Source organism: Neodiprion pinetum, chromosome 3 (assembly GCF_021155775.2).
Source record: "Neodiprion pinetum isolate iyNeoPine1 chromosome 3, iyNeoPine1.2, whole genome shotgun sequence".
Taxonomy (NCBI): domain Eukaryota; kingdom Metazoa; phylum Arthropoda; class Insecta; order Hymenoptera; family Diprionidae; genus Neodiprion; species Neodiprion pinetum.
Window position 1 is genome coordinate 33579898 of NC_060234.1, and position 27040 is coordinate 33606937.

Below are 27040 nucleotides of genomic sequence, written 5' to 3' on the forward strand. Positions count from 1 at the left end.
CGCTGATAAAAATCAATGAAAATGTCACTGATTCGATTTTCCGTAAGAATGAGTCTTTTAAAAAGTTTAAAAAGTTTTTTAAAGTTTGGCTGTTATTTTTCACCCTTGCTTTGAACGTTCTTCTTTACTCAATCCGAGTGTACTATTTTTTTTTTTGTCGCCATCTTTACTATTATTCCTATGATTGTTTTCGTTTTCTAAAGAGTTTCGATGTAGTAATCAACACTGCTTGGATTCTTTGAGAGGTTCAAAAGTATTCACGGAAAAATGTTTAGCGCGTTTTTTTCCAGGTGTGCAAAGCGGCAAAAGTAAAGTCCGAAGCCGCGAAATGAGAGGTAGTAAGGGGATAAATGCTTCGAACTGATTTTGTTCATAGCTTCATAGCAGGTATTTAGGGTTCAATTCATGCAAAGATTTTCTTCCGTTTGGCCAGTTTACAACGTTTCGTTCCACGTCTCTGTGACGCTTGATGAAGATAGGAAGAAATTGACTTCTTCCTTATGTTGTCTAATTACCAGTAATCACTCACACACTGTAACTTACGAGCCAGCATTTTATTCAATAAAACAAGGAATATGTGTTTTGTCTTTGTGAGCCATGAATCTCTTTCAAGTAAATCGATGTACCAAATATGCCTTGATGAGGGAAATGGTTGTAGAAAGTTGCGTTGGAAGTTGGGTCGACGAGTCTTCGCGTGTTTTTTTTTAACATATGACTGGAATATTGCAAAAGGATCAAAGCTTTGCGAAACGGTGGATTAATTTCGGTATGACAAAGCGCTGTTGACCTGGTTTGAGATTATCTTACCGCCTACATTCTGTCCTTTGATTCGCAACCCAGGGCAGATTTATACCCATAACGAGCACTGCACGATCTCTATGATCTCAACAAATTGGATGTACCTATAAACCCGAAGCACCTTCGCCAATCAAACAATTTGTTCAACAATCTCGCATGGTAAGCTTCTTTTAAAGCCCTCTTCTTTCATTCGCCGAGCGTCGTTCATTAGCCACCCTATACGCCTAATGGAAAGCTGTTCTAAAATCAATTAGCCAGGTGAATGAACTTTGGCCCGGGGTTTATCGCCCTATTTTCAGCATGTATGAATTTCCTGGTAATACAACAAAGATCGGCCTTCGCAAGGCGTTTTCGTAACGCCTCCTCTTAAATTCATCTATAATATCGGATTGTGAAAGGGGTTTTAGAAAGCTTTGCAAAATAAGGTATAGATTGTAATTTTCGGTGTACACCATGTCCTTTTTGTTTTACGAGAAAAGTGTATCAGCGTCATGTTTTAAATATCTGCTGACGTGGTGAAGGGTGTCTTTATCAACGATCTCACTACGACGAGAAGACCCTTCAGGCGCCGAGACAAGAGTCTGTGGCTAGCGAATGGTAACCCGACGAAATAAATTTCATTCGGAATTCTCCCGAGAATATACCCACACCGTGAGAGTTCTAACATTGGCTTTAACGCAGAGAGAACACCACTGCACTATACACGTACAAGAACATTCTCACAGGATTGCGGGTACCCTAAATGACGTGAAGTTACGCCTCGGGAACCCTTCTTACTTCTTACTTTGACGGCTTAGTTTGGGATACGGGTCAAGAGGAGCTCCGGTGTTGGAATTATACAAGAAAAATAGATGAAAAATTCTTCCACAATTTCAAACTTTGTTGCAGAGTTTGGTTGGAATTATGAATCGCAAAACGACCGATTTAATATATCGTCGACTTCAGACAAGAGAATTACGTTGGTTCGATACTGTCGGAAAATATTTTTAAGCAAAAATTTCGTTACGGTTCTTGCGACGTGTTTCATAAAAATAAATTGGATAACGTGATCTTGATGGACACAAAATTAAATAACGCGGGCTTTTTCGGGCTTTTTCGGGCTTTGAGAGACGTCGTACTTACGCACGTTTTATCCGTAAATCTATTACACGCTTTCTGAAATATAATAATATTTCGTTAAACATGTGGTATTTCATCGACGGTATTAAACTTTTCATGTCTAATACATACGATGCCAAAACGTGGCGAGACTGGTTGAAAATTTTCAAATCAATATCTGCTCCAGGCTTTCCCGTATTATTTTCCCCAGTTCGAATTTATAAAGTCGGCAGTAACCACCTCCAAAGATTTTCGACAACTGGGTTGAAACGATCTTCAGACGTATTTTGAAATCGAAAAAGCACGGCGCCTGAGATCGGACGTCAAATCTCGGTCAGTTCGTACAAAATGCTCAATAACTTGACGGCGATCTCGTTGGTATAACAACTCTCAGGAGCCAATAAAGCCATAATACTACGGGACACGATCGGCGCCTCGCTCAACCTCAACTTGTGCACGTATCGCGTAAGGAACGCACGTCCAAATTGCCTACGCGTTTGTTATCTCCTATAATGTAACACGAGCGTATGCGTGTATGTTTACGTACGTACCTGAATTTTCACTCACAGGGTTTGTACGTATTTACTGACTCTCGTAACCGGGAAAGCACGAACCCCGAGCTTTCGAGCCTTATTTGCAATTAGTACTCCTCTGCGGAGGCAATTTCGCTTCTGTGCGTTGCGTTCAGTAGCGTCATGCGGAAATTTTGATACTTTTCGCCTGAAAGCTTGTATGTACATAAATTAACGCGTGGGGGTAAAATTTTATCATATACCGCGTACAGATTTTTGTTTCAAGGGAGTTCTGACGATACGAAAATTTAACGTTCAGTTTTCGGTAATATTTGGCAATTCGATATATTTATGTCATTCATTCACCAGAATAAAATTTTGTATCGTTTCATGGGATTGTTTGTGAGATATAAGCGAATATGTCTTCGCTCGTTTTACACATATTCTTATCGAAGAATGGCTGAGAAATTGAAGCTATCAATTGAATTTGTAATGAAGTGACATTGACATTCCTTTACAATTTTTTTTTGGCCGTAGCAGCAAATCTAATAATAATTGATTAAGATATTTCAAAATTATTCGCCACTTCCATGATATTGGAAAAAATTATTTAAAAAAATGTATACGCGTCTGAGATTGTATCCAGCTGTGCAAGCCATAACACGTTGTGACGTGGCAACAGCGCATCACATTCGTAAAACGTGAAATTGCTGTATTGGAGTTATTTTTCGGTTGTAAATTGAAAAAAAAATGGATTTTATGCATGACAGATCTTGGAAGTACATAAAGTGAATATAAAAAGCTTTCACAATAACGTGACGCGACGTTGCCAAACTCTGAAAAACCCAATACGCTAGTCAGACACGCAACGCAATCTAATTTTTACTTGCTGCGTAACGCCGTTGAAACTTCCTTAAATTCACAATCGAGTGTCGATGTTACTATCCCCAATTCATAAACTCGTTTCTTTTAACTTTTAAATAATAAAGACGAAGTAATTAACCTTTACCGTACCTTTGGGGTGCGATTCACCCTAACTGTTCTTCGGTAAAACAATAGTGACTTTTTCCCAATACTCAGAAAAGGATTCTATTAAATAAAAGTAATAACGAAATATGCTAATTTGTTGCACACACCTCAAAATAATACAACACGATACACACGGAGTGGATTCCACCCCGGCATTAAAACTCTTTATACATCAAAACCTCCTCCATAGAAAATCGACAATTTTTTATTTATTTTTTTTTGAACCTTTCAAAATAAGAAATTACAAAAAACGTTGTCAATTTTCTATGAAGCAGCACATGAAAAAGTGTTTAATATAGAAGCAGTTTCAATGCTGGGGTGGCATCCACCTCGTGTGTATCGTGTTGAATTATTTTGAGGTGTGTAAAGGAAATGTTAATCTCTGCTTATATCCCAACACGTTTTATTCGACAAAATCTCCCATTAGGTACATACGTGTCAACGAAATTTGAAAAATATTAAAATCAATATACTTTACCTAACAGGGCGTACACGTGTAAAGTTAGCTCATGTTTCGCTTGAGGTAAAATCATCCTGTCAAAGTTTACCTGTACAGAGTACGTTTCATCAGCCCGGCGGTTTCATTAATTATTAGCGAGCGATCGGTCCTCTCGAATCCCTTTCCGCGAGAAAAAATTCAGGGTTTCATTTACACGGGAATAAATTTTTCCAAAATTCCTCCCCTGAGGTTAAATTTGATTAAAAGCGACGCTTGTAACACGTACGCTCGCCAAAATATATGAATAACAAAAATCCCAGGATTGATACATTGTTATAAGCCATGAATGAGAAAGTTGTACGCTCGTGAAAACCTGCCCCGAAATTCAGCGGAGGAACGTACATCGCATTCGCAACATGCGAGGCAAGGGTGCGGCGACAAAAGGCCCTTTCACACGTGACTGTGTGCCTATAGAGTCGGGCGGTTTTCCCCATCGACAGGACTCATCAGCCGCTGTAACGAGCTCTCCGTATGACCGACATGACGAAACTGATCAAATTCTTCCTATTCAATTCACCTTTCAATCTAGCGGGAATTGACGAACCTCGTATTATTAGTATTGATTTTAATTTGGAGGAAGATCAAGCGAAACCTCATCAGTACAAGCGGCTTATCGTTTGAGCTCGGAATAAAGCGCATCAAGCCAGTGGCTAAAAATTGTCGGTGTTCTTGTTTCGAATTTGAGCAATTCGGGATAGCTGCATCAGCAAAAAAAAAAAAAAAAGAAAAGAAATCGAAGACAATCTGAATTTTAAGCTTCCTTTGGGGTTCATTATTTATATCTGATTGTAAGATGAACTGCAGAAACTTGAACGATATTTCTCTTCGGGTTATATTTTACGCGATTTTGTGCTTCGATCGCTGAGCAGATGTTTTTGTCGATGGAGCATTATACCAAAAGTTTCGTTTCTTTGCCGTTCGTCTGAAAGGGACATTTTCGGGGGAAAGGGAAAAAAAAATGTTTGAAAATGACCAACGTATCGCTCACGGTTTTCAGCCTCAGGAATTGATTCAGCTAGAGGGGCGGCTTTATTCAAATTCCACGTCCATCACGAGGCGAAAGAATTTTCGGCTTCTTATAGAACTGAAGTTTCCACTTTGGTTCAATGATTTATTGGGTTTACCGACGGATCGAGTCTCTATCAACTTTTTTTGTAATAAAATTTCTAATAAAGAATCGGCGTCGTGATATCACCATGTATAATCGAGTTCGAAATTCGAGGGTAAAGTTTCGCTTTCATCTTTCGATGCCCTGCTGATATTGCTGAAATTTTTTGTCACAATCGAAGCGCTAAATTTGAGTTCGTGGTTGAAAATTGAATTTATCCAATTCGCGCCGATTGCGTGACTTAAACTTTGGCATATAAATCATGCAATATATTACCTCAATCGACGGGTAAAGAAGAGAGGGCATTGAAAACAAAGCCCGTGAATAGCCATTATATGAGAAAAAGCACGTCGACGACAAAAAATGATCTCGAGAAAAGCCTTTGAAATACTACTAACCGGTAAGAATAATTTCATTAGCTTTGTCTTGACTTTCCAGCTGTTTATCCTCGTACAGTTACACAGAAATGCTTTCACCGAGCTGGACTCACAATTAGCTGGTAGCCAGCGTCGAAAACGTGCCGCTGAAACTTTTTCTTCGACTCGAACAACGAACTCTGAAATCATCAGCGAGATGGCCAATGCGAAAATTATACCTAACTGGGCTGATTGATTTTTCTAAAGGAGGAATGGTGCAAGCATCGTTCTGACTGTGATAAATCAATACAAACGGAAAGTTTTTGTTCCGATAAATATGATTACGTCAATTGCTCGCGAGAAGAATTGTTGCAACAAATTCAAGGTTGTGGGCAACAATTTTACCCGTAGCAAAAAGGGTTCAGAATTTCCGTCTGGTGCGTCTCCCTCGATTCATTGCCTTTTTCAGTTCAAAACTTGCCATTTTTCCCTTTGGAAAAAATTGGAGAAAAAAGAGTTCATGGGACTTTACGGGACTTCGCAGGACATGAAGAAAAAAATGGAGGAAAAAGAATTCATGGGACTTGATGTGATTTCATGGGACTTCACGGGATATAGAGAAAAAATAGTCACATTGCATGATCTGCTCAGTTGCGTGAATATGTGCATGCAATTTTCCGGAAACGTGACCATTGGCGAATCTTCGTCGCCCCCTGAAAGTCAGTTCGGGAGCAGCAAAATGACCTCTTTTCCAATGCCGGATGCCCGTAGAATTTATTCAACATTAATTGCCCAGCCGAGCAAGCATAATTCACTTTACACAAAATTTTTCTCTTGTATTATAAATCTCCGCAAGTTCAGACCATGTGATTTAATGTAACAGAAAATAAATATGACTTTTTAAATCTGGTCTTGAGCACACCAAGAAGTTTCAAGCATTTACCGCCCTGCATACTTTATAACTTTTGCAAAACTTATTAAAATTCGACGAAAATTTTTTTTTCTTCTTTCCTCTACGCCTCTGAAGCCATGTCACTTTCTTATATGTGCCGCATTCTTATCGAGTATTTCATTTTACGATCCTGTCTAAACGTAATTAGCATATTCGGTGCACACATAATGCGTCCACGAATGGTTAAAGCTCAATTTCAATTGTTTCACATGCATGTGCATCACGCAGTGAACCCACGGCTCAAATAATCCACGTATTTGACTCGATAGCCGTAAAAGTTGGGGAAAGAGTAAAAAATGAATTCTACTCCATCGGCCATTGATTTGTGAAAATCTATATCTGGATCCAGGGTCGTGGAAAGAGCTTCGCCTCGGTTATGAATCACGATACACAGTCAGCTCTCTTTCCAAGCTTAGGTTAACGATTTGTCTTCCGGTTGGCGGGTTGAAATTTTATATTCCTCGCTCCCTGTTTTTTCCCTCCCCATCTCGCGGGGCCAAGAACTGACCTATATATATAATATGAAATCAATTGTCCGTATATCCTCCAGAATTCCGGTGAAATCACTTGACCGCATTAGATGATACTTGCAGGCTTATGCACTCGGCCGATTTGGCCGAGATACATGCCGTGAAACTTTTCCAACTCCGAGAACTTTTGGTTATAAATTGGCGATAAAATTTCATACACCTGAATCAAGCGAATGGAATTAGGTCCGTGAACTTTTGCGGTAACCTGCATATCCTAGAATTCCTTTCGCAATCTTTCGCTGCCAATTTTTCTTTACTTCTTTTTATTTTAACCGTTCTTCGTAACAATCATCGCATTAAGCTGACATTCGGGTGAAAATTATGAATCTCCCGAAATTTATCAATTTTCTTTCAAGTATAACAAGCTGGCGCGTTTGACATTTTAGATCGTACCGTTGTTTGAATCTTAGTACCGTTGATGGATTTCCGTTGTAGTCTCGATGAAATGACGTGTAAGTCCTTTAGTTCCTTGGCTGAATTTAGATTTCGTATAATGCATGAAATACGTGACGCGATCGGAGTTGTAAAAATCTTGTACAAGTATTGGTTTGGCGTAATCCTGGCTCACGACAGATTTACCGGGATCTCATAGCGAAATGAGACACTCTGGTAATTTTCCGACAAATCCTCTGTGAAACGGTTGCCTATTTCTGCCTATTTCTTAGTGATTTTATAATGATGGTACAAAGGTGGCTCTGAAAATTACGTCGTTCAAAGGAAAAGCTGGGTGGAAAGTATACATCACAAATTCTCGTTCGTTCCCAAGCAGCTGTTTACGGGTAATTATTTCGCAAATATTCTATGAACGTCTCTGATATTTGCGAATTATATATATTGGCAAATTAACGATTTCGTAATTCGGATGGAAGACTTGATTCATCGATGAATTTATCGAAATTCCAAAACACTTCATGCGGCAGTGCATTTTATAGAAATTCACAGCGTTCAGTTGGTATGGAGTGGAATACCGATCGGTTCATGACGTGTAATCAAAATTTTACCCGTAATCTGTTGAATTTTTACGCACCTGACTCTTTGCAGTGGTGTTGAAAATCGATATCATACCTAAAAAGCACGATTACAGCCAGCGGATCAAATTACTAAACGCAAAACCGGAAACGCGCACTACCGGAACTACAAATTACTACCTTTTACAAGGCATGTAGGTACATTAAGAAGTTTGAGATGCTGCGGAGTAAATTTTGCCTCTGCAAAGTAGTAAAAGGAAATTTTACGACGCTCTTAACACCCTCGCAGTATTTCTCTGGCTCATATGCGAACTCACATACTTCGAGCTTTCTCGCCACTGTATTACATGCAAGTGTTCTGCTCCTTTCCGCCGTAAGAACTAAACGCACTATACATATACCCTGGTCTTGAAATAATTTTTTTTCTCTTTCGTCGAAATTCCGCGAAATCCGAATCAAGACGTAGCGAAAACCCGAGAAATAAAAATCACTCGACTGCGGAGCTGAAAAAGCTTTTATCCAGAAACACGTGAGCCTTCTATAAGCCTTCGCGTTGTGTTCAGTCGGAAATTAGAAGCTGAATTCTACGGCTGTTCGCCCACCAGGCGGCTAAACACTTCCGGTTGAAGTCTAAGCTCTGAGACCGGAAACCAACGCCGTAACGGCGATTCTACTTTGAGGAACCGTCTGCCGCTGATGTAGAAAGTCGAAACTCGCATCGCGACGTTTCGCGGTACTCCGAAGACCCACAATTCTGTACGTGGGGGTTTCAATTTTCTCTTGAGAGGTCTCGTACGTACGTGTAATGAAACTTGTACTATTTCTTGATAGAACTAGTGGAGCCTCGGCTGGATAAACGGGGATCGACGTTACGCAGAGAATGTAAAAGAACTTTGTCTGCAATTTTGTTACAAAAAAATTTCGCTTCGAGGCTTTCGACGATTCGAAGAATCTGAAGAACCTGACCACCAACCAGTCTTCCGTATAACAAGTTCTTTTCCAATCGAAATTATACGCGCGGATTACAATTGCGAATTCAAGGATTACAGTCGTGATACTTAAACCTTAAGAGACGACAGATCACGTTGAAGACAGTAAAGTTTTATTCCGCAGTATAAATTGAGGATCGTGAAACTCGGACTGATCTGATTCCAGCTCGTGTAATGCCTCGCGAAATGGCGTCACCAAAATTCGCCTCGATGTGAACGCTTCCAAGTATTTATAATCTTCGTTTCGCCGTTCATCTCCGTGTATATTTTACACGTTGTACAAGAAAGTCTCAGGAAGTTGTACACCAAGAAAAAAAAGCGGTTGCAGTTCTTGGCGGAACGGGAAACTGCAGATGTCATTCTTACGACGCGACGCGAAGGAATTAGGACCTCGGCTGCATTTAACGACCCGGGGAGAAAATAGAACGCCATAGTTAATCGTCTTTTCGAATGGTTCGGCTGCCGCCGCCGCGCCGGCGAAATGACAATTAAGAACAGTCTTCGTTGATCGCGCGGCTTGCGGAAAGGTCGAACCCCGAAATCTGTGGGAGACCTCAGAACGTCCTTTAGCCTGGATCTGGAGATATCTCCCGATCCGTATCGTACCTACGTAGCTGCGTAGTGGTGGAATATCGTCACGAGTTACCAGGGCGCAAAATTTCCTCGAAGAAGAAAGAAAAACGGAGCCAGCCGAATCTTGCGACGGAAGAACAACTCGGACCACCGCCGGAAGACAACTTGAACGGTTACTACACGTAGTCTGGAGTGTGCAGAGTAAGGTCGAGGGCTGGGAAAAGAGAAAATGAAATCAGAAATGAAAACCGAAATGGCAAAAGGAGAGAGAGAGAGAGAGAGAGAGAGAGAGAGAGAGAGACACGAAACATGGAGCACAAGATTGTTTCCTCTCCAATATAACCAGCGTGTGTTTTATCCTCACAGATGCACGATACATCCATTTGTCAACGCAGGATACAACCAGCAGCCTGAGGGCTTCATGCCTGGGGGAAAATATGGGACATATACATACTTTTCACCGTTTTTAATAACTTATATTGCCGCGGTGCCGTTGCTCCAGGGGATCGAATGAATGATTAATTCAAGCTAGCCCGCTGGCTCCTTACCACCATAATTTACGGGGTCTAACGTGGTTCAAGGTACGGCGTCTGCCTCCCGTGTGCTCCGTGTGCTTTGGAGCTTTCATCCACTTTCCCTTCGTTCCGCCTCCCCTCCTCGCAGTCCCATCTCCAGACTTTTCAGCCCTGTATTTTCAACTCCTATCGACCGTAACGACGACGGGACAGGACGTCAACCGGGTCGCCATCGGGGGTAGGCTCGATGTGCAACCGTGTAATCGGACGTTGGCCTATTTCGGTCTATCTTTGTCACACGATACGAACCGCCTTCCGCCTTTCCTACGTTGCACCCACACCGGCTCCTTGACGTGTTTATACATCTGAAGGGCTCGGGTCGCACGCCTAACAACGGCGCTCGGTGTACCTCGGTATATTTTGAATCCAAGCATGGGGTGAAAACGCTGACAAACCCTCGCCATCCCCTTGAGAATATGACGCCGGGGGTGCAGGAACATCGTCGACTTGGAGCTGCGTGACGTCTCTTACCTCGACTTTCACTCTTGCTGACAATGAATAGAATGCGAGATCTAGTCATGATTATCGGCTTCTTACGATCGATACCTGCACTCGCTGTGACAGTACACTTCTTTTTCCGTACCGCAGTCTTCGTTTCTTCACCTGCGGTCAGTCACCTTAAGTCTTTCACCACCGTGTCTTGCTTGACAACTTTATCTTTTATCGCGATTTTCGTACCGTCAGTCTTTTTCAGCTGCATTGCACACCGCTTTCGCAGCTAACAAACTCGTTCGTCAAATTTTCGAATCGCTGCAGCGTAGGGAAAGATCATAAATACTCCATAGCGTTTGAATTTTTTTACTTTCAATTCTTCTCCTGCGTCTGCTAGCGAATTATAAACACGTGCATGTTAAACACCTCAGAATTTTCGTCGCAAAGTGCGTGACTGAGGCGAGTTTGGAAGATTGCAGGTTCGTTGTCCTACAGGGCTTTGCAAATATCATTTTCTTAGTGAAATTCATGAGTTTATTTTGGCCCGAAACACCAGTTGTGTGTATAAACGACCCGCTGCAGGGTATCGACTCTCACTATGAACACCGGGGTAAAATCATTGTCTCTGCAAATTTAATCCACAAAATCTGTGCCTGAGATACGCATGCGAGTGCGTTGAATGTGGGCTTCGCACTTGCGAATCCTTAATGACAAACGACGCTTGAAATTTCACTCCCACTTAACGAGTTAGGAAATGGCAAACTCTCGTGCTACAATACTCAATGCTCCGTTTGAACCTGCCGAGGGAAGTTAGCGTTCGGAAAATGCGATCATGATCAATGCCGGAGAGACCGAGGACCCGGAGTGAAAGCCTTGTCTGTTGTACTTTCTCGTCAAATCATCGCAAGTTGCGTCAAAATCAATGCGGCGCGCTCGCCGCTGCAGCTTTGCACGAATACCGAACATGGTCATCGACCGCCCCTTGACCTACTCATGGCAAAACAGGTAGGAATTCACTCTCAGATTTTGTCTGCACGTGACGTATCAATCGCGGCGTGTAGCTTACAATTGCGAGTACAACGGTGCGTAGGGCAGCTAAATTAAACCTGAAAGTTAATTCTTTTTGTTCGTCAGTTTTATTTTTACGCCAATGTGAATTTTCTCGTTTCATAAGCGAAGTATGAATTGACGTACATTTTTTTGCCCGATCGGAATTTTACCGCGAGCTCGTTAAATTTCACGCTTCCGATGTCTCGTACACCGTGGTTGGACAATTTTCGTTCGAGTTTGAAAAGCTCGATTCGATTACGTAGGCTCTACCCGATTTGAACACATTTCCGTTCCACTGACTTCGGAACGCGGATTGATCGTGTCAAGATCGAGGAATAAATATCACGTAGCGAAACTGCTGAATCAACACCCAAGAGAAAAAAGGTCTTGAATTTGCTTTCCGGTCGCGTTTTTTCGGCAAGTACGTGCAGACAATTTGATCCTGTATCATCCGAACCTTGCCGGTTGGGGGAGAAAAAATGAAGAAGAGACATCTCATCCCTCGAACTTGGCATCGAGTATCACTCTACACGCCTATGTAAATCCGCACGTTTTACCAAATTTCACTGCTTTTTCATGAGACGGGAATTTCCGGAATGTTCGCGGTGAAGAATCGCAGAGACGTCGGTACGATTCGGACGTGTATGCACGAGGTAAAAGAGTTTCGGTTTCGTGTACATCTCCTAGAAACGTCTATAAATAGGTGGCATACGGACTCGGTGGCCTAGTTTTCTCCTCCGCATTGTGTGTGTATAAAGCACTGCAGCGCGCATTTCCCCGTATTTAGAGCCGAAATTCAATTCAGATTTCAAAGTTAAGTTCGCGATGGAAAATTTCAATCTTACCAAGGAACGACGAACGTATCCTTTCAACAAAGGCCGCGTAATCGGAATTGAATATTTTTCCCTTCGCCTGCGAGAACCGCCGCATAACAAGTCGCTTCGCGTATCCAGGGTTGAGAGTCCGGGACGATGTCGGTACGATCAAAAAGAACTTGTGTAAATTCGTCACTTCTTCGAGCGATATCGTAATTGCCGGAAGCCGGCTCGGGTTTAACTTTCATCGGTCCATAAATTATTCATTCTTGATCGTTTCCGTTTCGTCGAATTGTTACGGCTCCCTCGCATAAATCAAACCCTTGATCTTCAACGATCGATCTTCAATTTCGCATTCCTCTTTCTATACTTTTTACTCCGTTTCTCCCGCTTCACTTTATTTCACTCTCTCGTGCAATGCACACATTTGGCGATACAGCCGCCATGCGCAGAAACGGAACTTCGCGATATTGACATTTTCTTATTTTACTTCAACGGTGTAGTGTAAGATTTGAATTTGAAAAAATAAATTGAATTCCGCGCTCAATCGAGGGGTTTTTGTACCTATAATTTTCAGTTCGCATCAATTCGCAGTCCGTAATATAATATAAAAGCACCTTTCAGCCATCGGTTTCCAGTGAATAATGGTGTTTTGATAAAATTCCGTCGGATTACTAAAATTACTAAAATGCTGATTGATATTGTCAGGTTTAGCTTAGAAGGGACAATACGAAGAACCTGGATTGCAGTCACGGTCTCGGGCAGCGAGCGAGGGGTTCGAGTCTAGAGTTTAATAAAAGAATTTGAAATTCCATTCAGGATTTCTGGACCGGTTGAAGGGGGGAGCATCAAGATCAAGGGAGAAACGGTGCGAGTATAATATGTATATATGCCTCCTCGACTCCGTGCTGACGTATTCAAAAAATTAAATCCTCGATTCGACGATTCTTTTATTATCATTATTATTATTATTATCATTATTGCTATCGACGTCATCATCATCATAATTTTTATTCCACCGCAAAGCCGCCGAACCCTCAAACTTCCTGTCGAAAGGCACTTCTAGACTGTGCTGAATCTGCCATTCATTTTTATACCTAACGGTACTGAGAACGTGGCAAAAAAAGAAAGCCGCAGAAGGAGGGTTCCGACAGCGTGAAGGTTGTAGAATATTGTAGAGCTGTGACTTGCAACTTGGTTTTTCCGTGCACGTGTTGCGTAGGTTTGACCTCATGATAATCCTGACACGGAATGAGGTGGCAGAGTTATAAATTTTTCATCGCAAACGTCGAGATCGGAGAAAAAAAGTGTGATTAGAAACAAGGTGCAAGAATGTACAATCTGTCATAATTTTTTTTCTTTTATCTTGTGCGAATTACCTGTACCAGGTATATATTCTAGCGACTGCACAGTACGAATTGAAGCATTCGTATAATACCGATTGAAGGAAAAATTTTTCAGCCACAAATGACATCAGCATATAGAAACGAAAAATATAGTGCATGAATTAAATTAATTCGTTATAACACAACGGTACGTAAAAATATTTCGGCCTTGTTATATGCGCTTAGTAATTGAATTGAATTATACGTTACTGCACAGAGTCAGAATTTTGATAAAAAAGATATAATATATATATTCTTGGCTTTCAACCACCAGTACAGATGCAAAAAAATCGCGTTTTCTGTGCGTCGTTGTTGCGGTTTACACGTTATTGATTCAAAGTGCAATTTTCGAATGCCGGTGTGGGCTACAGGGTTTGAGGATTCTTTCTCATTCGATCAGATTAATTCTTAGGCTGCACACCTGGGTCAAAATGACCCCGTAGCATGTTCATCGTAAATTCTATGTGAAAAACATCCGAAATAATAAGATTTGATCCAAGATAAATAATGAAATATCGTGAAATCGTTGATTCATTTTTTTTCCAAAAATTCAAGTTCACTCACTCGAATAAATATCTTTCTGTCATGGCGCGGTACCTCCATATGTTTTATCTTAAATATCCGTGTTTTGAGAATTACTCAATCAATTTTCAGTTCAACATATTGAAAATTCAGTGAGTTATGATATTTTGAGTAGAATGATCCATTTTCCGACGTTTTATTGTTTTATGGATTTTTTTTCATGTTCAAAATCCCTTTCTGCCAAAGATAACCAATTCACTTTTAAATGTAGTACTTAAAGAGTATCCTGGAATTTTTTCAAGTTATTTGAATTCATATATTCATTTCTACGCGATGATTTTCGATCTAGGGTCACCAGCGACTCCAGTCTTATACACAAGAGGTGTGCAGCGTAAAGGGTTAATGGGAACAAAGCGCAGCAAAGGAAGCTTAAAGTACTATTGGCGCTGAGCAAAAACGAAGGAAATATTGCACAGACGACGGGATTACCTCGAGGGTTGAAATGTTGCGCGAAGTTCTTGAGCAGTGCTTCATCTTTTCCTTGAAACTACACAGCGCGTATCTGGAAGCGAAAATAACCGACTTCGTCGTGGGTCTCCACGTGGAATCAGGTATATTCTCCCTCTCGTACTTACAATTAGGATAGGCGTAATTGTTTACATCCTTTGATGTCGGGAGCAGATATTGGCGTTTACTTGCACGTAATGCTCTCGGTAGATTATCCAAGTGTTATTGGCGATCGGATATCAAACGGGTTTTCACTCCCCTGTCACGCTCAAGCCTAACGTCATTCGAAATAGCTGATCGTCGGGGAAGCCGTAAAGTAGACGATCTTCCGAGTAGGTAACTCATTTCGGAAATATACGCCGTGGGCAGAATTTTGATCGCACAACACGTCATCTCGTTCCTGTATCACGCTCCAATCGGGATCGATAGGTTATCGGCTGCATCAGGATGCGATGTAATATTATTGGGGTATTGCAGCGTCGAGATGAATGAGAAAAATCATGGTCTTGACACGAGTCTCAGCCTGTTACTTGATCCCGATACCGTTTGACGTCTTACATTCGGTGCCTGACATTCATTTCCAAGTCGGATATGTTCGTTGGGCGCATATTTTTGTTTCTAGAATATTCTATGTGGTTGTAGAATGTCTGTTTTGAAATTCCGTAGCGCATCTTGATCGAGTAGTAGGTTTTTTTTCTCTGTGCGAGGCGAATGGATATCTTCTGGAGCAGATTGTAAGAGCATGGATTTCAAGATTTCATCGTATGAGCGATTATCGGATATCCGTGCCGAAGGTGATAGATCGAGCTTTGATTCATCCTTCCCGCTGAAACGGCTATTTTAGAAGAATATTTTTCTTAAATCAGAGAACGATTTGTCTTATCTGTCACTCGGCACTGCTGCAGATTCATGCCGGCAAACAACAGCCGTTATTTTTCGTTTTCATGCTGCATTCGCGTACCTACACTTTCTCACTCGTACGCACTGAGAATCGCGTGGATTATCCATAAGTAATATTTCTGACATTTCGCGCACTCGAGGGAAAACGAAATGTTTGAAAAATTCAAGTCCAAGCACCCTTCGAGTTCGCACACTGTGATTCTACCCGAGACTGAGTGAAACAAGGAGCTTATCCACGTCTTCGGAGCTACGCGAGCCAATGAAGATCGTAAAATTTACGCCCCACGCGCCGTCAGCGAATAATTCGGCATTGAAAACTCGCGGCGAATAACCACATTCCAAACCAAGGACGGCTTCCATTGGCCGCGGCAATTAGATCAGCCAAGATATCTTACTGCCGGTAACACGAATCTGACTAATTGGAAATTCACAGCCAGCGAACATTAACGAAGTACAACTTTTTTTCGGTTCCGATAGGTGCTTTTTCACCCCTAGAGAGATCCTCTTACCGCGTAAACTCGATCACGCGTTACGTCGATTCCATTTATTAAAATTTACCCTCCGAGCGGTGGAACTGCACGGGAATACTGAAGTAAATTTACCTCTGTATCATAAACTTGCACTGTGTTGATTGGCGTGCTCCGTGCAAGCTAAAACAGTTGGATCGCACTGACTAAACTTGTGTTACAGTTAGTCTTGTTCACAGCTAATATCAACGGTAATATACAATTCAATTTCGGTTTAGTTTCATGTGCATCGCACGATGAAATCCCACCAAATATCGTTCTCGGTATTCTTTATCGCGGACTCTTTTCTCACCTCCTTGGTCGCTTCACTGTTACGCGATTCTCTTTCGTAACCGTATCAAGCATAGCCCACGATCAGATATGCGGAATCCTGGCATCCGTTTTTCAGATAGCATGGATTCTCGATGGAATACCGATACACCCGGAACTCACGTGGATCTGATCCAGCATGCCGATAGCAAGGATTGTATCTCGACGGTGTAGACGAATTTTCTGTTTGTGCCACGGGGATTCGGTACTCAAGGAAGGCTTCGTCGTCGCCATGCTTCTTCGTTCCAATCTCATTCGGTCGACCCGCTAACTGTAACGAAGTGAGGTTAGGGATGTTGTGCTGGGATAAATTATCTTGGAGAATTTCGGTATTACGCCAGCTCCTGGACGTTGCTTTCTTTTGTCCTAGTCTTAGCACAGCCGGAACTGTACCGGCATTAAATGGGTCACGCGAGTCTCGGAGATACCGAAAAACCCACTTTTAGGAAAACATGAGAAGAAAAACACGCCGCCGAGAAACACGAGCAAAAATATTTTTAAAACTGTGTTTCAATTTAGTGCTCCTTTCTTTGATATGATAAGGTTTGGCAGAGGCTTTTTTTTTTTTTTTTTATCGAAAAATAAGAGGCAGATATTTTTTGAAGCGCCTTCACGCTTCGCTTTGCGAGCCAAGTGCAGAGGGTATGAAATATTCTCATTCGCTTTCTTTTCAAGAACAACGAATAAACTTCTTCTAACCTTGATCGTCTTCATTTTGTATCTCGATACCGAAGAGTGTTTGATTTATTCACGGCACTGTGACTGCAATAAAATGACGCGACGTATATAATCACACGACGGGGCTTCCGATACGAAACGCGACGCTAATTAGACGTTGGTTCTGAAATTTTATGGATATCTGGATCATAAATTCTACCGTTAAATATAATACGGCCACGCCAATAATGAGCCCCCGTAAGCACGTTGCCGCGACGAGGGTGTATTGCAGGTACACGACAGTTCCCATAGCTTATTTCATCCTCTCAACCACCGAGCCAACTTCCGCTTTAACCATCTTTCGATCCTGCACTACCTTGCTGCGTCTCGTGCACGGTTTAATCCACTTGTCTCTCGATATTGTCAACGTCTTATCACTCATAGCACAGTGCCGTTAGAAGCAATGCTGCAGTATTGCGATAAGAGTACAGACCTACCTAGTGAATTGTATTAACGAGAATCAACCGAGTCTCATAGACACATCCTCGATTGAACACGTATCTTAAATGTGGAAGGGGGGCATCAATTTCTATTTGAGCCCACCCTATTGGCGGATCTTTCGGTAATCAATCCAAGTTCTTGGTCAAACAAATTTTACGTTCACAAACTCGATCGCCGATCACGTAGCGGACGAGAACAGCAACAGATCTTGATTTTCATCGCGCTAAAATCCTAAGCTGAGATAATTATCGTGTGCCGTCAGGAGAAATTTACCATCTGTTAGACTCCCGAGCGAGGGGAAATTATTTTACACTGGTTTTGCTCGGCAGCACGTTACTTCTACCTCTTATCTTTCTCTTAACAGGTTGTACTCCGTCGTAGACTACCCCTCGCTTGCAAAATGCTTCTACTACCACTACACGCCACTGGCACACTCTACCTACGCTTAAACTTACCCTACCTCTTGCAGTATTCGTACTTCTTTTATACGAGTAAACGTTCTCAAGTCTGATTTTACTGTACACGGCAACTAGTGCTACTGTCACAGCGGGTAACCGTTCTAGAGGAAGAAAAAGGTACACTCACTGTCGCAATCGTAATCGTCTTACTCTCCAACCACTGAGACGTAGACGGTAAGTTTCAACTGACGTAGATAACGTATCGACTTTCGACGTCGCGCCAAGTTTTACAGTGCAACTTGGAAGGCTGTCCGCATGTGTTATCAAAAAAAAGCTACTGGGAAAACCCGACGAGACTAATTCTCACGCGGTTATTATACGCAAGGATTTTAGAAACACACTACGAGTACTTCGGGGTAGATGGAACGAACAAAGTCCTAACAAGGAATGTTAACTGAATAGATTTGTGTCCGAGAGGCCAGTAACTCGGTTAGGACTTTGATAATGACCACCCCGTTACCAGTCGTGCGTTATCCCTTTCGAGGGCGGATGAAGTCAGGCTGTATTATTTTACCTCCGTTATTATGCAAACTACGGTACGTATTTTGCACTCGATTCGGGGATAAGGGTGGCTCTCGTTTAACAATAGAAGTACAATAAAATACGAGGTTCTTACTCTGAGGAAAGTCTTTTATATGGCATTACCGTTGGATATATGTGTATACTTAACCCATAACAGCGTGACATCTTGCTCTATCATTTAACCGTCGAGTACATTTAAGTAACAACATACGATACAGCGTTACATAGAAATTATTACTATACCGTGCTGGTGGATGAACGATCGTTAACCGAAGGTGCACGAAGTAACAGTGTCCTCAGGGTATGACAAAGCCAAGTATAAAATACGAAGGATCTCGATCTTCCGCAATGCGAAATTCCTAATTAAAGGGATGTTTCATGCACACGTGTGATGGAGCAGGCTGAATTTGAGTAACTGCGATGGTTGAACAAAGAAAATTTCCGGCTGAAGCAACGTGATCAGTATTCCGACCGGCAATCTTAAAGAGGTTGTCTTTACTTTCTGGAAACTGAATTACGCCGAATTCTCTTAAATTGAATTCCTGCTTTGACGATTTGTCTGTGTATTGAGATTTGCCGCGGGGAAAGTTCCGTGCTGGTTTTTGAGAATGGAAACCCTTGAAACCGTGAATGTTCTAAGACGGTATAAGCTACACATCAAACGACACGTGATACGCGTCTTTGACTTTTCTCTCGGTAACGAACGATCACCGGAATGGTGTGCGGAAAGCTACACATACTTAAGCGTCAAGATGAATGATCTCGTGCGATTTAATGTCATTAGGAAATTATGGCTCTCTGGTTGTTTTACGGCACGGCTAGAACCTAGGACAAAGTAATCTGTTCACTCAGAGCTAAACCGTTTCTCATTCGCATAATCTTCTCGAAACTTGTGCCGCTGCCAGTTGTAGATACGTGTATCCATTGATTCCTGCATCGTCGTAATGGGTTTGGATGTAGTAAAGTCCAAGAACGTTTCCAATATCTTTCGGTTGCGTGACTTGTTCTTCGCTTATATGAATGGAACGGGCAACAGAATTTCCCAGTTTCTTCCCTCGTTCCTATTTTTATTAAATTCGACTTTAGCATAAAGCCCCTGTTCCGCTCTACTTAACCTAACCTCGAAGGTTCGATGATTGCTTTTTCACGTCTCGTGTATCTCCTTTGCAGATAATTTCACAAATGGGATGCATAAGCACTGCAGCTTTCAGCTGAAACAAGGTAGCGTCGACTCGCCACATACATTCACTGCGAACTTCGAGGGTCTAGTTTCTTCACTTGTCGTAAAGTGTGTTTTTCAATTACGCCCTTACCAGTCTATTCACACGTGCCTTTGTCTCCCTGCGATTGAAGCAGCACCGGAATTCGATTGTTAATTCGTTTTATAACTAGATTCGCGAGTGTCATTCAAGTGGAACTAACGGATACCGAACTGCGACGTACGTAATTGATTGAAGCACCGCTCGGCGTATCCCCAAGAAATTTTATCCTGCACCTCCCTCGCATTTAATGAAAATCTATCGTTTCTTATCATTTACTTTTCCCCTTAGATATCCCTCGAGTGTCCAAAGTCGAGAAGATCGAATGACGGTGGTTCGTATTACGATTCTCTCATTACCTTAAGTCATTGATCGTATAAAGAATTGCCGGAAACTACAGCCACGCCGGATATTTCGTTCTTCAATTCGCTTCGTTTTGCTGCCACTCCGGGTACGGACTGGAAAGAGCTGTATGCACGTAAATGTGAGTAAACGCTACGTATTTACGCCCACCGTTCCCAGAATCAATTTCAAGCTCCGCAATCAGTTGAATGCGATATGCGTGCTTTCACGGAAATAAAAAACTCGATAAATGCAAATTGCTATCGATCGCGTTCGTCGGCGTACATTATTCCCTAATTTCGGAACGATAGTCAGCTATTTACGGTAGGTGATATCGCGACAAACCTCGTGAATGTGCGAGATCGCTAAATTTGTAACAGAGGTACGATACTTCATTAATTCTATTTATTTATTCATAAGTATATTTTGTATACCTTTATGCGAGATGTATATCTCAGGATATTTGTTGGGGGAATCAAGTGAATCATACTGCATGAATATTTCAACATCCCCGTACCTACTTCTCTCTCTTCGTATCGCAGATGAGACGGGTGGCTCGGATGGCGTAGATCCACTTCAAATTCGAAACAAAAATACATGCATTTCATTTACATTTATACATTATACGTATTCAGAGACGAAAATACCCTGTCAAGCGCAGCCACGATTCGTCAATTTTCAAAAGTTACGTCACCCAGCTTGAACTCCTTTGTTAAAATAACAGGCGGTATCGCAGTTTGACTGTGGCTCAACCTCACACGAACTCGGGGCTTAGTTATATCGGTCTGCGATCTCTCAAACCCCGAGTGCCCAACTTTTCATAAACCGTACTACGCCAGATCGATATAGAAAAAAGAGATTTGTTAGCCCGGTAACGAAGAACGTTTTCAGTCGGCTGTGCGCGAGGCTTCCTAAATACGCAAATCAGAGAGACAGATAGAATCCAAGATTTCATCCGGAACTCACCCGAACCCTCTTCTCAATACAAATCATACGGTATACTTGACCATCAAATTTAAAAACCTCGATTTTGCGCGTGAAATTCATTAATTACGACAGTTCGATGCCAAGGATTTACAAGATGTAATTACGAAATCCTTCTTCCTCCGATCTGACTGGGGTGAGAGACGAAGAAGAAGAAGAAGAAAGAAAAAGGAAAAACCCCTAACGGCAGAGTTTGATAGAATGTAATTGAGGCAAAGGCATTCAGTGCGAATTCGAAGTGTCGCCTGGTGCGTTGGAGGGTGAATTTTCAACGGTTTCGACGATCGCGAATTTTATTTGAACTTTCGACAGGGCGCAATTTATCGGCACCCGTGATCGTATAATGGACTTCAAGCTTGTGATTATCAGTGCGAGGTGAATATCGTTAGTGGATTTTTTGACGGTCCAGTAATTATTATCTCTCAGGTCCCCTTTTATCCGAAGAAGTGCCGAGGTCATTGTCTATTCCAAATCCATTCACCCGAATCCTCGAGGTCACATTTTTTTGTACAGACCTTCCAACAGCTTCGAGAGCTCACGATATTCCCACGCATAAGCGCGACAATGTTGACTTAGTTGTTTGAACAGTAAACGTAACGTTCAGTCCCACTTTACAGGTAACCAGCACTGTGAGCTCGCAGTGTAATCGAAATCTTGTATATTACATATTGTGTAAAGAGAGCAAATAATCTCCGGCTCGCGTACAAGAATCCAGAAATAATTGGATTTTTAATCACCAATGTTCAGGGTTGTTGACGGATAGAAACGATCTCGTATCGTCATATTATCGTTCGGTATCAACAACACTGCAACTAGTATCCTGCTAAATAAATGCACAAAAATTGATCGTACTCCTAAAGTTCTGTGGTTCCCGATTACACATCAAGTATCATAGTTGTATAAAAATCTGTTCACCTTGATTTAGCGGCGTCATGCAAGCACGTGTATATAAATGAATTATGTATCGTGGATACGGAGAAAAAACATCAACATTCATCGCACTTTGACACGTTCTAAAAGCTTTCCCAACCAAAGACTCTGACGAAGTGGTGAATGAAAATAGGGAGATGAAAAAATAAGTCCGAATTTCTAAAGCCTGTAAGTTCGCTAACGCTCAACCGTTGAAATGACAATCAGTTCAGATCATCCGGGTTGATTAAACTTTCGGGGCGGTGCGTAGTTCTGCGTAATTAATTTCGTATTAATGCGCGTTGGCAAGTTGAACTGCGCTGAATCACGGAGACAGAATTCGGAACGCAGAATCTTATGCAACTATCCTTGCCGTCTATGGAGATGAACCGTTGGCCTGTATGAGCAAAGCTCACAGTTTCTGCCGAAACTTTCTAGCGGTATAAGAAACGGCCGCAATCAACTCGTGTAACTCTTGGGAGTGAAGTTCATTACCCAAATGATTCGGTGGCGAAGAGGTTTTCCACCCAGCGGAGAGAGGCGAAGTAATTTCAATACGTACCTACCGAGGGTCGCGAATCGTTTTAAACCGTGCAGACATTCCGCTACATCCGCTTCTTCGCCGTCTTATACCCATTTGCCAAATGAACTTGCAACGCCTAATTTAACGCGTTAGACTCGTTCGGTTTCTTGCCTTTCCAACGCCGCCACGCACTTCGATCAATCATTCACTCGACTGACAATGAGGCAAGGCCCCTTTTAGTTTTGGATTTTTGGTCCAGCCCGCAGCGCGCACCGCCTTTGCCACGGGCGTGAATCCATCACCCGGATAATCGGCGTCCTGCATGTTTTACCCGTCCCGATCCATCCTTCACAGGACCTTTGTTACGATCTATTATCGACCGCGTTACCCGAGTATTTCTTGCCCGGTGGACGCGTATAATGTACGAACGCATCTTATTTAAATGTAAAGTGTTTTTTCGTTTTTTCGTTTTCTCCTTTTTTTTCTATTCTATCTTGTCGGTGAAAAAATGTCTGGAACCGGTCGAGTTTTTCGTAATATGAGCTCAGACTTGCTCGCTGTTGCCGCGCTCGCATCAACTTGGTAAAGGAATTCAACTCAAGCTCGAAAGTTGCACGCCTATAAATAATCCCTCGTACTTCTAGATAGTTTCAATTTCTGAGGATAGAAGGTCAACATGATGATGAGTTTGGATTAAGTTCGCCATTTCGGACGGTTGATAACTTCTAGGATTGAAGTATCGCGGTTAGGGGGAAACAAACTGAAATCTTAGAGACAAAGACGATATAATCAAGACTAGAGTGAGGGATGTAACGAAAAGTGAAAAATTACCACAGTGAATCACTGTAACATTCGCTGGCATCTCTGAAATTTATTCAAAATTCGGTAAATGTTATTATATTGCGGAGGTATTTGCATTGATAAACGAAAGCAAGGATAATCACGATGTTAATCAGGATCCATTTAACCATCTATTGACCGTTGCCAATTTTCGGATGAAAATGATTACCATTATTTTGCTTTTAGATCGCATGTAGCCGTAGAATCATTGCTGCTTTACAAAATGCTACCTCTATGTGAGTTGATTGCAGTTGCTGAGAGCAATAAAATATAATCGCTTTTATTCGCGTTAGCAATAAAAATTGAATGTACATTCGATTCTAGAAGCTTGTGTCACTTGTTCGACTACAGGAAACTTGGCGAGGGTGGTTTGGATTATGGTGAGAACTGGAACTAAGGAATGGAAAGTACTTACGCCCGCTGATACGAAACAGACCTTGTGATCTTGTTAAAATACACCGATTATAGGTGTACGTTGAATAAATTGATTCAACGAATTAAACCAGTTGAAAGTCTACACGCTAAGCCCTGGGGGAATTACCTGTAGGATTTTAATACTCCTCGGAAACAAGAGATTCCCGGAATTTAGACTGGATTAGTATAGAGCCTCCAGATTGAGAACGTATACAACTTAATTAAAGTTTAAATAGCGACTTACACCGGTATAATTAACTTCTGTACGATGCGTCAGTATCTGCACAACCAAATTACTATCATCTAACGCTAGGTGCATATTCTACTTACAAAATTGAGTGCACTCGACCTTTGCACCCTTGCCTCACCTACCGAACCAGTAACAGAGTTCGTCGTAAGTTAAAGGTGCAAATGCAGTTTCGTCACCTATAATTCAAGCTCGTCGGGATTCTCCAGCACTGCAATGTGTGCAGCACCAAACCGCGGGCTATTCGGCGAGAGAAACGCCTCAGCGAACATGAATCAGCAAACTGTTTCGGTTTGATACGGGTTATATTGTCGAACATACTCGGCTGGTCTGCAATTTGAGCAAGTATTACGGATCTACGGGTCCCTGTGGCTCACGCACATCGATCCTCATCGCTCTTTTGCATTACGTTCATGTTCAGGCATGGCATGAAGCAGTCGTTTGATATAGCTGATATTGACACGGGCGTAAAAAGTTCAACTCTTTCAACGAATGCGCCTTTCTGGTTCGAAAGAAACTTCTTTCGGAACGGATAAACTTCTAAAAGGGAGTCGCGTATGGTTCGAAGAATTTTTTTAATAACGTTATTTTATTAGAAAAGTTTTCTGTAACACGCTCTTTTTAAATAACCGATATTTCGGCTGGTGACACAGTGGAAATGATAAGAATGACGGTGTTAACACAGATTGAAATGATTAAGTGTCAATAGAAGAGAACTTATTACACAGCTGCACGATTCTCAGTTTGACTCAATCGAATATTTTAAAGAACTGCAAGCTGTTTTAATAAATCCTCTTTATTCAAGGCTACGTTAATCACATCGAGAAAATTAACTAAAATTTGTGAAAATACATCGGTCACTCGTCATTGGCGCATTAACCCTAGGACTTTACACGTGATTACCTAAAATCTAAAATCATTTTTTCTTACTTTGTTCAATCGAATTTTTCACGGTGAAAAATTAATATTAGGTTTTTCTCTCATATACTATTCTGTGCTTCAGTCTCTTAGCTTTTGAATGAAAAAAAAAACCTTCTACGACAAACAAAGTTCTGGGGTAACACCTGTGTTGGTTATTTTTTTCGTACAGATAATGTAGGGTCCTAGGCTTAATCAGTTTTGAGTGAATAACGAGGATTTATGATCTCGGTAAATTACCTCCGGTTTTAGAACCGCTAGAAAGTTAAGAAAGGTAAGACGGATTTAAGACTATTACTTGATCGGAAGATCCTGGTCGATAAACGAACTCAATCATTCAACGTCAAATGCCCCGCGGGCAAGGGATAATAACTAATCCTTTAATCGTTTGGCTCGAGTATCTTAAGGTTAAACAGATTTTCATGAAAATCCTTGAACTGATCAAGTCAGTGATTAAACGTTGATGAAATAATGCACTTGTAAGTGTGAAGTGGGTGCGTACAGCGCTGAGTTAACCCTGATATACCCCGTGCACGTGTCAAGATAGCGGGACGATAAACACGCAAGGTGAAAAGGTTTGAATTTACGTACCTAAACGGCGATCAAGCTGACATTGTGGTTTAACAAATTAAGTTGGAGAGTTGGAAAGAAAAATGAAGGAACAAAAAATCGTTGGATCGGATTACTTCCAGCCGGTCTTTCAGTCCTCGATCCAGCTCCTCTTGAGGCTCAAAACATCCATTTTCCAATCCGCACTTCCAAGGATTAGGCACAAGTATTAATCGGCAGTAATTAATTCGCCCTGTACAACTTTAAACGAAAAATCGCTTGGTTCTTACTAATCTATGAACACAAAATCCTGTCCCTTCAAATAAAATACGAGAAACAAACGAACAACAAAAAAAAGACTGTTTTTTTAGGAGGGCGGAGGGGGGGGGACAGAATTTAGTGCAGCTTCGGTGAAGATTCCAGCCGTTTCTCTGACTCTATAAAAATTATTTCTTTTATTCACAACGTCACTATTTCTCACTGAGTAATGAAAGTTTTTTCAAATTCAATACCGAACCGCAGATCACGGTTATTACGATTAATTGTAACAGTTTTCCGGTTTCAAATCTGCGAATTCACATGTTTCCTACATAAGAGTTATGAAATGGTTATTCGTGAAAGCGCGAGCTTCGTGATAATTTAACATTTAAACAAATGTATGCAAAACATTCCGGTCAGCTGGCCATTTTTACTACACTTGTTTAATAGTGGACGCTGTTTTTTCGGGCTCGACTTCCCTCAATTCATCCCGTGCACCTCGGCTTCGGGTGCCCTCGTGTCTATCGTCCAGAGACCGACATCGACACGTGTTCGCACGCCCGCGTTGTTTCCGCGACTGAACTTCGCCCAAGAGCTTCCAGGTATCGAAGCGCACGCGCCATTTGTCCAGCCTATTCGAGCTCGGTTCGTCTTATCGGGCTTAAATATTCGTCGGTACTTCCGGAAGTACGAGCTGCCGAAGTAGGCAACGTTAAGGGGTAATACCACTGTAAAAACCTAAAAAATGCACCGTTTTTACGGATGGAAGAAAAGGTAATGATATACTAATATTTCAGAATGGCTCCGGTGTTACCATTTTTTAATATTTGTTGATAATAATTTTCTTCAATATACTTAAATTTATGCCTAATAACTTCCTTAAATATTATTATTTTATTTACTTTGCTTCCATCCGCAAAAAAGTGGTAAAAAAAGCGCTTTCATGACGTTGCGCTTGCAGTGAAGGCCTCTGAAATGCGGCCGCCTGTCCTAATAATACACCCGGTATAACTTCCGCGGTTTAAGTTCCGCATAAGTACAATTCGAATACGCAAAAGAAAACGTAGTGGCCACAGACCTATTCTACATGTGCTTTCGAAACTTTTCCATACGTACAAGGCGTTGTAAAAGTGCTATGCACTTTTGAACAAAATTTTATCTAGCAATCCGATTTTAAAGTTTTGTAGGTATATTGAATTTTCACATTTCAGCAACTTATTCAAAT

General features: G+C 41.6%; 1 protein-coding gene across 3 annotated transcripts in view; it reads right to left on the reverse strand.

Annotated features, from left to right (window-relative positions):
• The window catches only part of LOC124214541 (uncharacterized), a 50408-nt gene extending 24036 nt beyond the window's left edge, over positions 1-26372 (reverse strand). For 2 of the 3 annotated variants that reach the window (XM_046616900.2, XM_046616901.2), the window contains exon 1: positions 25600-26372. The gene's annotated coding sequence lies outside the window, so the exon portion shown is untranslated. The remainder of the gene's footprint in view (positions 1-25599) is intronic. The other variant, XM_069134528.1, reaches the window with a different exon arrangement.
• Between the last annotated feature and the right edge of the window lie 668 nt (positions 26373-27040).